The sequence below is a fragment of the Muntiacus reevesi genome, chromosome 19, assembly GCF_963930625.1.
Source record: "Muntiacus reevesi chromosome 19, mMunRee1.1, whole genome shotgun sequence".
Lineage (NCBI taxonomy): Eukaryota > Metazoa > Chordata > Mammalia > Artiodactyla > Cervidae > Muntiacus > Muntiacus reevesi.
In genome coordinates, this window is record NC_089267.1 from 16,295,780 (window position 1) to 16,308,648 (window position 12,869).

The 12,869-nt window shown below is 38.6% G+C and overlaps 1 pseudogene; it reads left to right on the forward strand.

Moving 5' to 3' along the window:
• The first annotated feature begins 228 nt into the window (after positions 1–228).
• Positions 229–909, forward strand: LOC136150966 (large ribosomal subunit protein uL22-like; annotated as a pseudogene).
• The last annotated feature ends 11,960 nt before the right edge of the window (positions 910–12,869 follow it).

Consider the following 12,869-nt stretch of genomic DNA (forward strand, 5'->3'; position numbering starts at 1 on the left):
ATTATTAGAATTATCGATTGTGTTACAACTAAGGACAACTTGAAATTCAAAATTTTCTATCCTCATTTTGTTTTCTCTTTGCTCCTCTTTATCATCTTCCAAGGTTTACCAAGGGCCAGGTAAAACTAGTGTTCAACAAAATAACAGTTCAGGTACCAGGCTTTGTGACATTTGGTTATTTTAGCTTAAATAAGAGAAAAGTGTTCCTTTTCTGGTAAGCGGCCTGAGCTGACCCCTAAAAATGGTGAGCTATTCACTCGACCCAGAAAATCCCACAAAATCATGCAAATCAAGAGGTTCAAATCTTCGTGTTCACTTTAAGAACACTTGTGAAACTGCCCAGGCCATAAAGGGTATGCATATCCGAAAAGCCCCCAAGTATCTGAAGGATGTCACTTTAAAGAAACAGTGTGTGCCATTCCGTCCTTACAGTGGTGGAGTTGGTGGGTGTGCACAGGCCAAACAGCGGGGCTGGATGCAGGGTCGGTGGCCCAAAAAGAGTGCTGAATTTTTACTACACATGGTCAAAAATGCAGAAGAGTAATGCTGAGCTTCAGGGCTTAGATGTAGATTCTCTGGTCATTGAGCACATCCAAGTGAACAAAGCCCCCAGGATATGGCGCAGGACTTACAGAGCTCAAGGTTGGATCAACCCCTACATGAGCTCTCCCTGCCACACTGAGATAATCCTTACTGAAAAAGAACAGACTGTTCCTAAACCAGAAGAGCAGGTTGCACAGAAGAAAAAGATATTCCAGAAGAAACTGATGGCCCAGGAGTAAATGCCGCAGAAAATAAATGCAAATAAAAGTAAAAAAAAAAAAAAAAAAAGGAGAGAGAGAGAGAGAGAAAAGTGTTTATGTCTATTTCTGCTTGCTTGGGTTTACCCACACAGTCCGCACCCAATAAGCCTCTTTCAGAGAACAGTCTGAGTCATTAGTATTAATATGTACCAGGCTGTCATGTTACCTCTAGCAGTTACTTCTTGCCGTTTGAAAGATGAATATGAAAATATTTTCCCCTCAAATTACTACTAGGCCACCCCTAGAGATGCCACCTGTTCCCCAAAATTGCTTCTAACATTTGTTCTTTCCTTTCTGATTTCTGTGCTACTTTTTTGAAAGTCAGTCTGATAACAACTGTCCAAGAGTGATTTTTTTCCCTAGGGAACTACTGAAGTAACATATGCCTTGTAATATTTATACTCAACAAAATAAAACATCAAATCTAGATTCTTTCTGAGCTCTCTATGATACTCTGGCCAAATATTGAGATCATTAAAACGTCTTCAAGAGCTTTTTAAAAATGGATTAATCACTGCATTTGTATAATTTTTAGTTAGATTCCACATATGAGTGATATCATATGACATTATCTTTCTCAGTCAAGCTTACTTTTCTGAACACCTGAAACTGACAAGCATTGTAAATCAATTATACTCCAATAATAATAATTTAAAAAAAAACGGTTTACGATAACCTCAAGAACAATTGGATATCATGTCATTTTCAGAATTTCAGGGAAAGAAAGTTATCTTTCCAAAACTTTGGCATCAAGGAAACGTGCTCTATACTTATTACTTGGGTTATATAGCCTTGCTTCAAGTAGGATAAGTCAGGGGAAAGTCCATTGGAAAAAATCTAACTTCGCCTAGGCGTGTCATGATCTCAGTAAGAATTCTTGGATGCTCTTATTCTTGAAAAGATAATAATACATAGATGATGACACATTTATCCTCTAACCCTTGGGGCATCCAAGGTTTGTTCTCAGGATTGGAGACACTGTGCATTTGACCTCTGGTCATGACATTCTCTACCTCATCATGCCACACAAATTGTGGGAAAAGATTGGGAAGAGCTGGTCTATATAACTACTAACTGGCTAAAATCAACTCAATCCATGAAATGTTAACTGGGAATTTTGCCCATTTCTTAAATAAATCAGGAAAAAGGGGTTGGTTTCAGTTATCCTTTTTCCCACTGCTTAATCAGAAAGTGAGAACTTACATATACAAAAATATTAGTCACTCTATATTATTTCAGCTTTCAGAAAATAATTTCCCCACTTCTCATTGGCAAAAATCATCACTGATCTGGACTCAAAGGCACATTATCCTCAGGTGGTGATACTGTGTTACAGTAAAACACTACATATATGACTAAGAAAACTAATGTATTTTTATCTGCCTTTTTTCAAATCAAAATCATACACATACTAAGAGTGACTCAAGTGAAAATATCTTTGTAAGCAAACATTGCTTCATACAACCTGCCTCTTTCTTACTAAAATCTAATTTTTTGTTTATCAAAAGTTTTTTAAGAAGGACTTTCCTGATGGTTCAGTGGCTAAGACTCTGTACTTGCAATGCAGGGGGCCTGGGTTCAAACTCTGGCCAGGGAACTAGATCCCACATGCTGCAACTAAAGATTCCATATGCTGCAATTAAGACCTGTGCATCCAAATGAATAAATAAATATTTTTTAAGTTTTTTAAAGATATAATCTTACACATATCCCAGTTATCATATTCCTTTATTACTTAATCTACATGTTGTAAATTGAGTTGAAAATTTATTCCCATTAGACTGCCTTTTATCTTCTGTGTTGCTCAACATTAAGGGCCTCCATTACATTTTTTTTGTCTGCCAAGACTGGTTAAGGGAGCAAATGACACTTTCCCAGAAGACAATAGGATCTCAACAAATGGGTTAACTCACTGAATGACTTTAGTTCCTCTTTTTCTCACACTCCTTAACAGCCCTGAAGTCTCCTTTTTTTCTCTCTTTTGCCTTAATGTTGAATTATGCTCAAAATTCTTAACACTTGAGGCTGCCCAAGACTCACTTAATGTCTTGTAATTTACCTCAGAAGGACATCCACTAAATGACGCCCTAGTCCTTTCACTCCTCTGTGATTCCAGCTTCTCATAGTTCAGACATGCCCTGGTTTGACTGAGAAGATTTCTCAGTGCTGAAGCTCCTAGTGAAATCATTTAAAATCTTACTCTAATTTGCAGTTCAAAAATATTCAGATATACTGTTAGAGATGTGTTCAGGCAGTTTGTGTTTGAATCCATTGTTAGCAATGGCAAGTTGATAGACAAGCAATCTCTTAGTTGTGTAAAATTGAACTATCAGTTGCTGCTTGAAAAGGAGGATGGGGCAAAAAAGAACTAACCAAAACCAATTCTTTTTTTCTTATTTGGGAAAAAAATGTACAATACAGTACAGTACAATACAATAATTAGCAAGTTCAAGTATAAAATGGTAATTAAACAAGATGAACCCTTCAGCCTTTTAAGTTAATAATCAATTACTATCCTGTGCCTAAGCTGACCTCTTCTTTTCTTCAACATCCTTCCAAGTGGAAGCGTGTAGATCTTATCAGGTCACTAGCTCCTATTACAACATTCCAGGGAAACAACAGTGCAGTCACTCATTAATCTAATTAATTGATCTTTAGAGCCTAAAGGGGATAATAGCACAACAGGAACTCAATAAATGGGTTAAGTCACTGAGAGACTTTAGTATCTCTTTTTCTCACACTCCTTAACAGCTCTGAAGCATCATTTCTCCTCTCTTCAGTACAGAAAGAGAGTAACAAAGAAGTAAAACATAAAAAAAAAAAAAAAAAAAACAGGGAATTGGCCCCAAATAAATAATTCTTTTTTAGTTCACCATCTTCCTTAGAATACATTTTTAAATCATCTAAGTTAAGAACCAATATCTGCAATGATATCAAAGAGAAAGGATAAAGAGACCATCTTCTAAAGGTATAAGGCGGAAAGGTACAGCTACCTCTGCATCTGCTGTTGAAGCGCATGGAGGGAGGCATGGTATAAACTTCCTCCTCCTCTGCACTTTTCCCAGGATCTTCCAAAACCAAAGAGCCAGAACATCATACAGAGAAAGTCTGATCACACAGGCACCATAGGGTCATTAATCCCCAATGTGAGAACTAGACTGAGCCCTATCTCTCCTCTTGGGAACCTTGCTGGGTATCAGCAACCAAGATGGGGAGTCACTGCTTGATGTCAGAGAGGAAGGGCTACGCTGGCCTGCAGCTATCCAGAAGGCCATGTATCTGAGAAGCATGGCTCTTCTAACAGACAGGAGTCAGACAGGATGTGAGTTGTTTTAATGCCCATAGTGTAGAAGCAGTGCTGCCTCTAAATAAAAGCCTGAACTAGAGGAACTCCTAAGGACTATTTTCAGTCCTTCTGCTTTTTTTCTTCTAAGTAAACATGGGGGGGGGGAACCCACACTATTTCTCATTTAAAAAAGAAGTGTTTGAAATGTAAAAGAAAGGAAGAAAACAGTCTAGAAGACTTGGGACACTTTGCCTTTTAAAAACTGTGAGGTCTATTGTCATGTGAGATGCTTGGATGGAATTGTGTCAAGATCCTTTAGAAGAAGTTCCTTAAAGGAAAGTAGGCCAGTTAATATGCAACGAGGAAGGGGAGATTAATGATAGCTCAAGGAAGGAGAGAAAAAATGAAATTTTAATAAGAAAAAGGACCACAAGGATTTTAAAGCAACAGAGGCCTTGGAAAGAAAAACAAGAAAGCAACAGTTAAAAGACACATATGGAAATCATGTAGGCTCTATCATTAACATGTCCAGATAGTGCACATCTAACTATGTTGAGTGAATTTGTTGCAAAATGATGTTAATCACATAATTTTTAAAGTTAAAAATGTGATGTCATGTAAATATAAATAAAGTCAGGTAGCAAATATAAAGAAAAATAATTATTAAATACATATTTTTTAATATTAAGAGGGCTTGCCAGGTGGCCAGTGGTAAAGAACCTGCCTGCCAATGCAGGAGGCACAGGAGACATGGGTTTGATTCCTGGGTTGGGAAAACACCCTGGAGAAGGAAATGGCAACTCACTCCAGTATTCTTGCCAGGAAAATTCCATGGACAGAGGAGTCTGGCAGACTACAGTCCATAGGGTCACACAGAGTCAGACAAGACTGAAGTGACTTAGCACACACATGCACAAATATTAAGAAACATAGCTTTCAAAGTAACAGATCAAATGCAGCCATATTTATAGAAAAGGTGCTGGAAGTGGTTCTCAAGAGAAGTAGCCCTTATGAAGCATTTTAATCTGGGGATTAATTTTCTCAGGCTTCCCATTTTCCCCTCTTGTTTTCAAATCTACCTATTCTCCTTCAAAAAACTCTTGAAAGGTAGTTGAGAAGATTAGAATCAGATGAGCAGAGGGGAGTCATAGATACTGACAGAATCTTTGAGAAAACACTCAGAAAAGGGTGTTTTGTATAATCAAACAAACAACTATTGGGAGATTAGATTCTGGGATTCTGGTCCTACAGTCATCATTACTGGCTGCATAACTTTGAACAAGAAGAGCCTGGTGGGCTATAGTCCATAGGGTCGAAAAGAGTCAGACACACATGCACCTCTGGGAGCTTGAAGTTTTGTGTTGTATTATTTTCCTGTCTATAAAATGGGGAGACCTGGGAAAGATACAAACCATGTCATTTGTTCTCTGCCTTTCAAAGTAATATAATTTTTATCAAATCTGTCACTAAATCTTTGATGAAATATTGAGTGAGGTGCCATAAAGATTTGATTTTACAGTGTACATAAAAAAAACCCTGAAATATTAAGTTGAAGCTTCACATTTACTCAAAGTTCTTTTATTTACTTATTTATTTATTGAAAAAAAAATGTTGGCACACCACACAGTTTGTGGAATCTTAGTTCCCCAGCCAGGGCCAGGGCCAGGACCCCATCAGTCAGAGCACCAGGTCCTAAGCACTGGACCACAAAGGAATTCCCTACTCAAGTAATTGTACTTTTAAAATCTTAAATAAGTATTAAAATACTTTAACTGTAGGAACAGCCACAGAATATGTGATATTTTGATGAGTATTTTTCATCTGTAGCTTTTAGGACACCGTGTTTCATTGAAAAAGTAAGTATTAAAGTCTTATCCTCCCAGAGGGATAAGTAATATGAAAAGAAAAAAAGATTCTACAATAGCATGGATCAAGAAGCTAAAATTGAGATTTATTACTTTTGTTGTTCACTCTGTAACTCTTAATATGCCCCAGTTTATCACTGTGCCCTACATAATGAGCACTGGAAAATTAGAAATTATGAGCATTCATTTCTACATAAAGGAGCGTGTGTGTGCTAAGTCGTGTCTAACTCTTTGTGACCCCATGGACTGTAGCCCACCTGGCTTTTTTTCCATGGAATTTTCCAGGCAAAAATACTGAAGAGGGTTGTCATTTTCTACTTAAGGGGGTCTTCCTGACCCATAACTCTTGTGCCTCCCACACAGGCAGGCAAATTCTTTACCACTACACCACCTGGGAAGCCCCATAAAGGATCATGCTTAAGGCTTAAGCAAATCTTTTAGGTATCTGCATGCATGCTAAGTCATTTCAGTAGTGTCTGACTCTTTGCGACTATATGGACTAGAGCTCACCAGGTTCCTATGTCCATAGGATTCTCCAGGCAAGAATACTGGCATGGGTTGGCATGCCCTTCTCCAGGGGATCTTACTGACCCAAGGATCGAACCCATTTCTCTTATGTCTCCTGCATTGGCAGGCTGGTTCTTTACCACTAGCACCACCTGGGTAGGAGTCATTATTGAAGTTATAAGATTGGTAAGATTTAACAAAAGGAGACAGAAAAAGCAAAGATAGTACAAGACCAATCCTGAAACCTTTCTTTAGGATGCAAGAATGTACCATTAGGAGAAAGGAGAATCAGTCTATATCCATAGAAGCAGGATTTCAGTCATGGAAAACACTCAAGATACTGACCCCAGAGACTATATACAGTTCATGTAATTCTCCAGGCCAGAATACTGGAGTGGGCAGCTGTTCCCTTCTCCAGAGGATCTTCCCAACCCAGGGATCAAACCCAGGTCTCTTGCATTGCAGGCGGATTCTTTACCTGCTGAGTCTCTGGGGAAGCCCAGAATATTGGAGTGGGGAGCCTATACCTTCTCCAGGGGATCTTTCCCACCCAGGAATCGAACCAGGATCTTTTGCATGGCAGGTGGATTCTTAACCAGCTGAGCTACCAGGGAAGCCCCAAAGACTGGCAAAGAGACAAAAAGAGTCGTTCCTTGCTGTTTTCATGGAAATAAACAGAGTTTTCTCTTACAATCAAACCATCCAAACAAAGAAAGACCTCTTGTCTAATGAAAGAGTGAGAAAAAGCATCAGTGGACAGACACCCCCATCTTCTATCACATTCGCCACAAACTCTATCCTCTGCTCTCTACTTTCTCTGAGAACAGACTTCAAAGACTCAGACACATAAAGGTCACTTTAAGGCAGAGTGACAGCAGCAGAAATGGCAGCTCTGAGGAACCCCGAGAAGAGAATTCCTGTAGAAATTTCAGGACATGTCAAGCAGAAAGCGACACAGCAGGACAGGGGTCAGTTTTCACAACCTAGACTACAGCTGAGCACTCGGTGAAACCCGGCCTGCCTCCCAGAGCATCAGCAGGAAACCTTGCTTCACTTTTTCTGGGTATTCTCCTTTTCCTTTTTTGTAATTTAGTCAAAGGATCTCTCTGTCTCCAACTCTGAACCTCAGTCTTTCCCTCTTTGTCTCTATCTATGTGTCTCCTCTGTCTCTTTCAATTTCACCAAGAAGAGTTTTCCCTTTTCCAGGAGAGAGTTATGGAAGTCTCCTGGGCTTCTGTCTTTCTGGTATGGGTTGCCCACTCAACTAAAACTCCTATATTTAAAAACAAAAGTAAATTCCACGTAGAGAAAAATCCCAAACATTTTTACCTACCTCAAAGAACTACTAAAGTGCTGAACATTTCAAGGATCAAGCAAAGGCGTAGATACAGCAAAAATTCACATTTAGACTTCAATGAGTTTTAAATAAGCACAAGGATCATCCTCAAAGTGAAGAGTGTACCAGGTGGTTCTTTGCTGGCACAAATTGTTCCCTCGGTTTATAATGGGTTTCTGTAAGAGACTTTGATTGACATCAACCAGTTCTGTTACAAAACAGTGTGACATCAGGTCAATCATGATGAAACTTGATAATGCCACATCAATAATGTGACATTTTATGCTTTAGTTTGGAGCAAACTGCTGGAAGGAAGGGAAGTGATGCTTAGTAATGGATGAATATTCTAAACAAATGTTAGCACATCAAGTTGTGGCCTTTGTTGCTAGTGTTCAAGACCGATGGCATGATATCAGTGACCCTCGGAATCCATAATGACTCTTGTATCGAGAAATCCATGCTTCCACCAGTGCAGGACATCACAAGTCCTGGTGTCTTCATGATATATAATATAACATAACATGATATAATTTATCATATAAAATATAATTTATGTACAGTGCATGCATGCTCAGTTGTGTCTAACTCCTTGCAACTGCATGGACTGTAGCCTGCCAGGCTCCTCTGTCCATGAAATTTTCCAGATAAAAATACTGGAGTGTGTTGCCATTTCTTCCTCCAGGGAATCTTCCCAGACCAGGGATCGAACCCAAGTCAATTGCATCTCTTGTGTTGGCAGGCAGATTGTTTATCACCTTGCCACCTGGGAAGAAGCCCCATAATTTATCTAACTTCAGAGCAAGCCATTAGACACATTTGGATACACGTGCATTTCATAAGAATACACAACTCCTGAAGGTCACCACGTGTCCGACCACGTGTCCTGTAACAGCCAGAGTTACAGGATGAATAGAATGGGGGAAAACTTGGCCAATCTGCTGTAGGCCAGATTATTAAATAAGCAAAGCAACACATAAATAAAGTAAATAAAGCTGGCCCATCCTTGTATCCATTAAATAAAGTTTCTGTACTCTACTCTTTCTGCAGTGGTCATGCCAGCCTGAGCATAATGCAGTCCCATGGTTTAGCTTAGCTACCAGAAATTCAAGTGGAAAAGTAAGTCACCATGGGCCTAGAATGATGAAGAAACTGTCTGGCTTGTGGGAAACTTGATCCAAAAGGAGTAAGAGTGTGGCAGAGATGAGGTGGTAGCAATAAGTGGAGAAGAACTGTTGTCAAACACAGAATTATCATTGGGATATTTGACTCATTCTCTGATTTGCATGATGGGAAACCCTCTTCCTCACATCCCCTTGTAAGTCTTCACTTAATTTCATGTTTCAGTCAATGTGTTGAGGAGCTGAATCTGTTTGGGGGATGGGACATGATGCTAAAAGCAATTTTGAGGTGAGCACAACTAAAGCCTCTAGTGGAAGTCTCCTGTAACTTATGTGCCTGCATCTTTGCAAGACCAGTTCTCTTGCTGCTTTCTGAATATATCTGTCACCCTTCTGCCTCTGTAACTTGATCTATCTTTTCTTGTCCTGTGAACTAAATCTAATATCCCATCCAGTTTCATCCCAAAAGCTGCATCCTTGATGAATTTTCTTCTAGATTCCTAACCAAAACCAAGCTCTCCTTCTACAACATATGCATAGAATGTTATAAAGATATTTCTTATTGCACCTAAAATAATATGGCTCGCATTATACCTGGTGCCACACTTAGCTTGAGGGCAATAATTGTGCTTTATTTATCTTTACGGCCACTAAGATGGCTGCATGCATGGTAAGTTACGTCTGTTGTGTCCAACTCTGTGCTATACACTGTAGCCCGCCAGGCTCCTCTGTCCCTGAGATCCTCCAAAGAAGAATACTGAAGTGGATTGCCATGCCCTCCTCCAGGGGAATCTTCCTAACCCAGGGATCAAACCAGGGTCTCATGTCTCCTGCGTTGGCAGTGGTTTCTTTACTACTAGCACCACCTGGGAAGCCCACAAAGATGGCTAACCTCGTGCAAAACAAATGTGAGTTATAAAAAAACGTGTTGAACAAAGATGCTAGCTTATTAAAAAAAATGTTTTTTAAAGAAGTTTCCCTTTCTCTGGTCTCCAAAAATCATCCTTAAAAAAGAGAGGGGAAATTGTTTAAATGCAAATATTTGATTAAACTTGGTTCTCATACCTCCCTATGAAATAAATTTATTTTAATAGTCCTTCCTACTGTAGCAAGAGAGCAGATATTCCTTCAAAAGGAGAGCATGACCTTTCCTACTTATCTGCTGTCCTTCAGAGGGAGCAGAAAGTGAGGTTCTCTGAAAACCCTCAGTGGATTGTATAGTAGGCAGCATTGGTGGCTGTATTCTGCATTAAATCTTCGTTGGCACACAGGTTGTTCTTTTTCAGTAATTGATTAAAGGAATATAGTTAGAGGTATGTCTTCTTTGACAAGTGTTTTCTAGAAGGAGATTATTTTTCTCTTTTGATTTCTTTGTATACTTTTTTCTTTTAAAAATTTTCCCTTTGGAAACAGTTGACTGAGTACTGCATTGAACTCACCCCAATATCATTTATTTTGTAGTCCACTGTCCTGACAGAGACCCAGAAATGGTGTCTCACTTGCTGCCCTACATATTACCCATTTTCTCACAATGTGTCCTACATTTTATCTAGTTTCTTTTTCAGGTTCAGACATCACAGGAGGCCATAGTGATTGATTCCAGCCTTAAAAGCCCTTGAATTTCTCTTCAATAAAATTAATATTTTCCTTTGCATATACAAACCCTGTCTTATACTGTATTTCTGTGACTATGTGGGTGGGGGGGGAGGAAAGGAAGGAAGGAAAAACAAGACTAAGTAAAATATCATATGCTATGAACGGTACATAAAGGCTTATGCATTTGTGTTTGGGCTATTTGCCTTGAAAGTAACAGACTGTAGCAGCCATTCATAAAGAAATCACTATCTAAAAAGAAGATCATTTAAATTAAACATGCTTGGAATCTACTGCTTTTGCTTACAAATGAGATAGAGTATTCCTTAAATGAAAGTATAATTATTTTTGTGTCTTTATTGCCACTTTACTTTCTATTTTGTTTACTGGTAGATATTGGGAAAATTCTAACTTCCTGTAAGTAGAATTCAGAGTATTCTGAGAGACAGAACAAAAGGAATGCGTTGCTTTCTTTCCTTAACATCACTTGATTCATAGTCAGCACTGATAAATATCCAGATATTTCACCTCAAACACAATGTGACAGATACTGAAGTAAAACTTTATCTCTCATTCTATTGGAAATTCCTTCCTTTCATAATATTCATAGATTATTAGATGATTTTGGCCTTCAGACTTCCCCATTTCATGGTAGCTGGTCAAAAATGGAAAAACGGAGGGGAATCCACAGTTGAAAGAAGAAAATCATGTGAATATTCAATCTTGACCTGCATTATTTATCCTTAAAGAGACTCCTCAGTTAATATAGCATGAGACAGATAAACTTCAGCCAACAACAGCAGTCTTATTGGCCTGAGAAAACATACGTTAAAGTGTTTTGAGGTGCCAGAGGGGCAGGAAATTGAAGGGAAAAAACACAGAAAGCAAGATCTACTGGGAGGAGAGCCCCAAATCTGCATATACATTTTCTTAAATCCTTGTCTGCTTCTTAAAAAGTGCGTGTGAGAAGGAAACTGAACTTAGCCCAAGAAGAACACAACTGAAAATCTCAAAGAGCTTGAAGTATCACTACCTATTGCCTCAACTAAGGAGACAAGGTTTGGGGTTCAGATTTCACATATTGGAGGGTTGTGGTGGATATTTCACACTCTTTAAAATTGCATTGCAGTTAATGTACAGTATATGTTCATTTCATGTCTACAGTATAGTGATTAAATATTTAAACACATTATGAATTGATTATCATGGTAAATCATCAGTTTCCATACAAAGTTATTACAATACTATTGACTATACTCCTTATGCTGTATATGACATCCTTTATACATAATATGAATATATAATATTACATCCTTAAATATAATATAAATATATAATATCCTGTACATATAATTCTGCATTTTACGTAAAGTGTGTATTATATTACATACTTTCTTCCTGGAAATATGTATCTGTTAACTCCCTTCATCTATTTCATTCAGCACTCCCTGCCTCAGTCCCATCTTTCAAGCTTTCTTTCCTTTTCTGTTTTCATTTTGTTTCCTTCTTCCATTTTTTTGCTTTTCAGTTTCCACATATAGTGAGATGTTAATAATATGGTATTTGTCTTCTCTATCTGATATATTTGCTTAGCATGATACATTCTAGATCTATCTTTATTGTAGCAAATGACAATGTGTTATCCTTTTCATGGCTAAGTAATATTCCATTATATATATTTTATAGTTGTTGCTGTTCAGTCACTCAGTCGTGTTTGACTCATTGTGACCCCATGATTGCAGCACGCCAGGCTTCCCTGCCCTGCACCATTTCCTAGAGCTTGCTCAAACTCAGGTCCATTGAGTCAGTGATGCCATCCAACCGTCTTGTCCTCTGTTGTCCACTTTTCCTCCTGCCCTCAATCTTTCCCAGCATCAGGGTCTTTTCCAAAGACTCAGCTCTTCACATCAGGTGGCCAAAGTATTGCAGCTTCAGTATCAGTTCTTCCAATGAATACTCAGGTTTGATTTCCTTTAGGATTCACTAGTTTGATCTCGTTGCAGTCCAAGGGACTCTCAAGGGTCTTCTTCAACACCAAAGTTCAAAAGCATCAATTCTTCAGTTCTCAGTCTTCTTTATGGTCCAACTCTCACATCCACACATGACTACTGAAAAAACCACAGCTTTGACTAGATAGACCTTTGTCGGCAAAGTAATGCCTCTGTTATTTTAATACACTTTCTCGATTTGTCATAGCTTTTCTTTCAAGGAGCAAGCACCTTTTAATTTCATGACTGCAGCCACTGTCCACCATGATTTTGGAGCCCAAGAAAATAAAGTCTGTCACTGTTTCCATTGTTTCCCCATCTATAAGCCATGAAGAAATGGGACTGGATGCCATGATCTTCGCTTTTGAATATT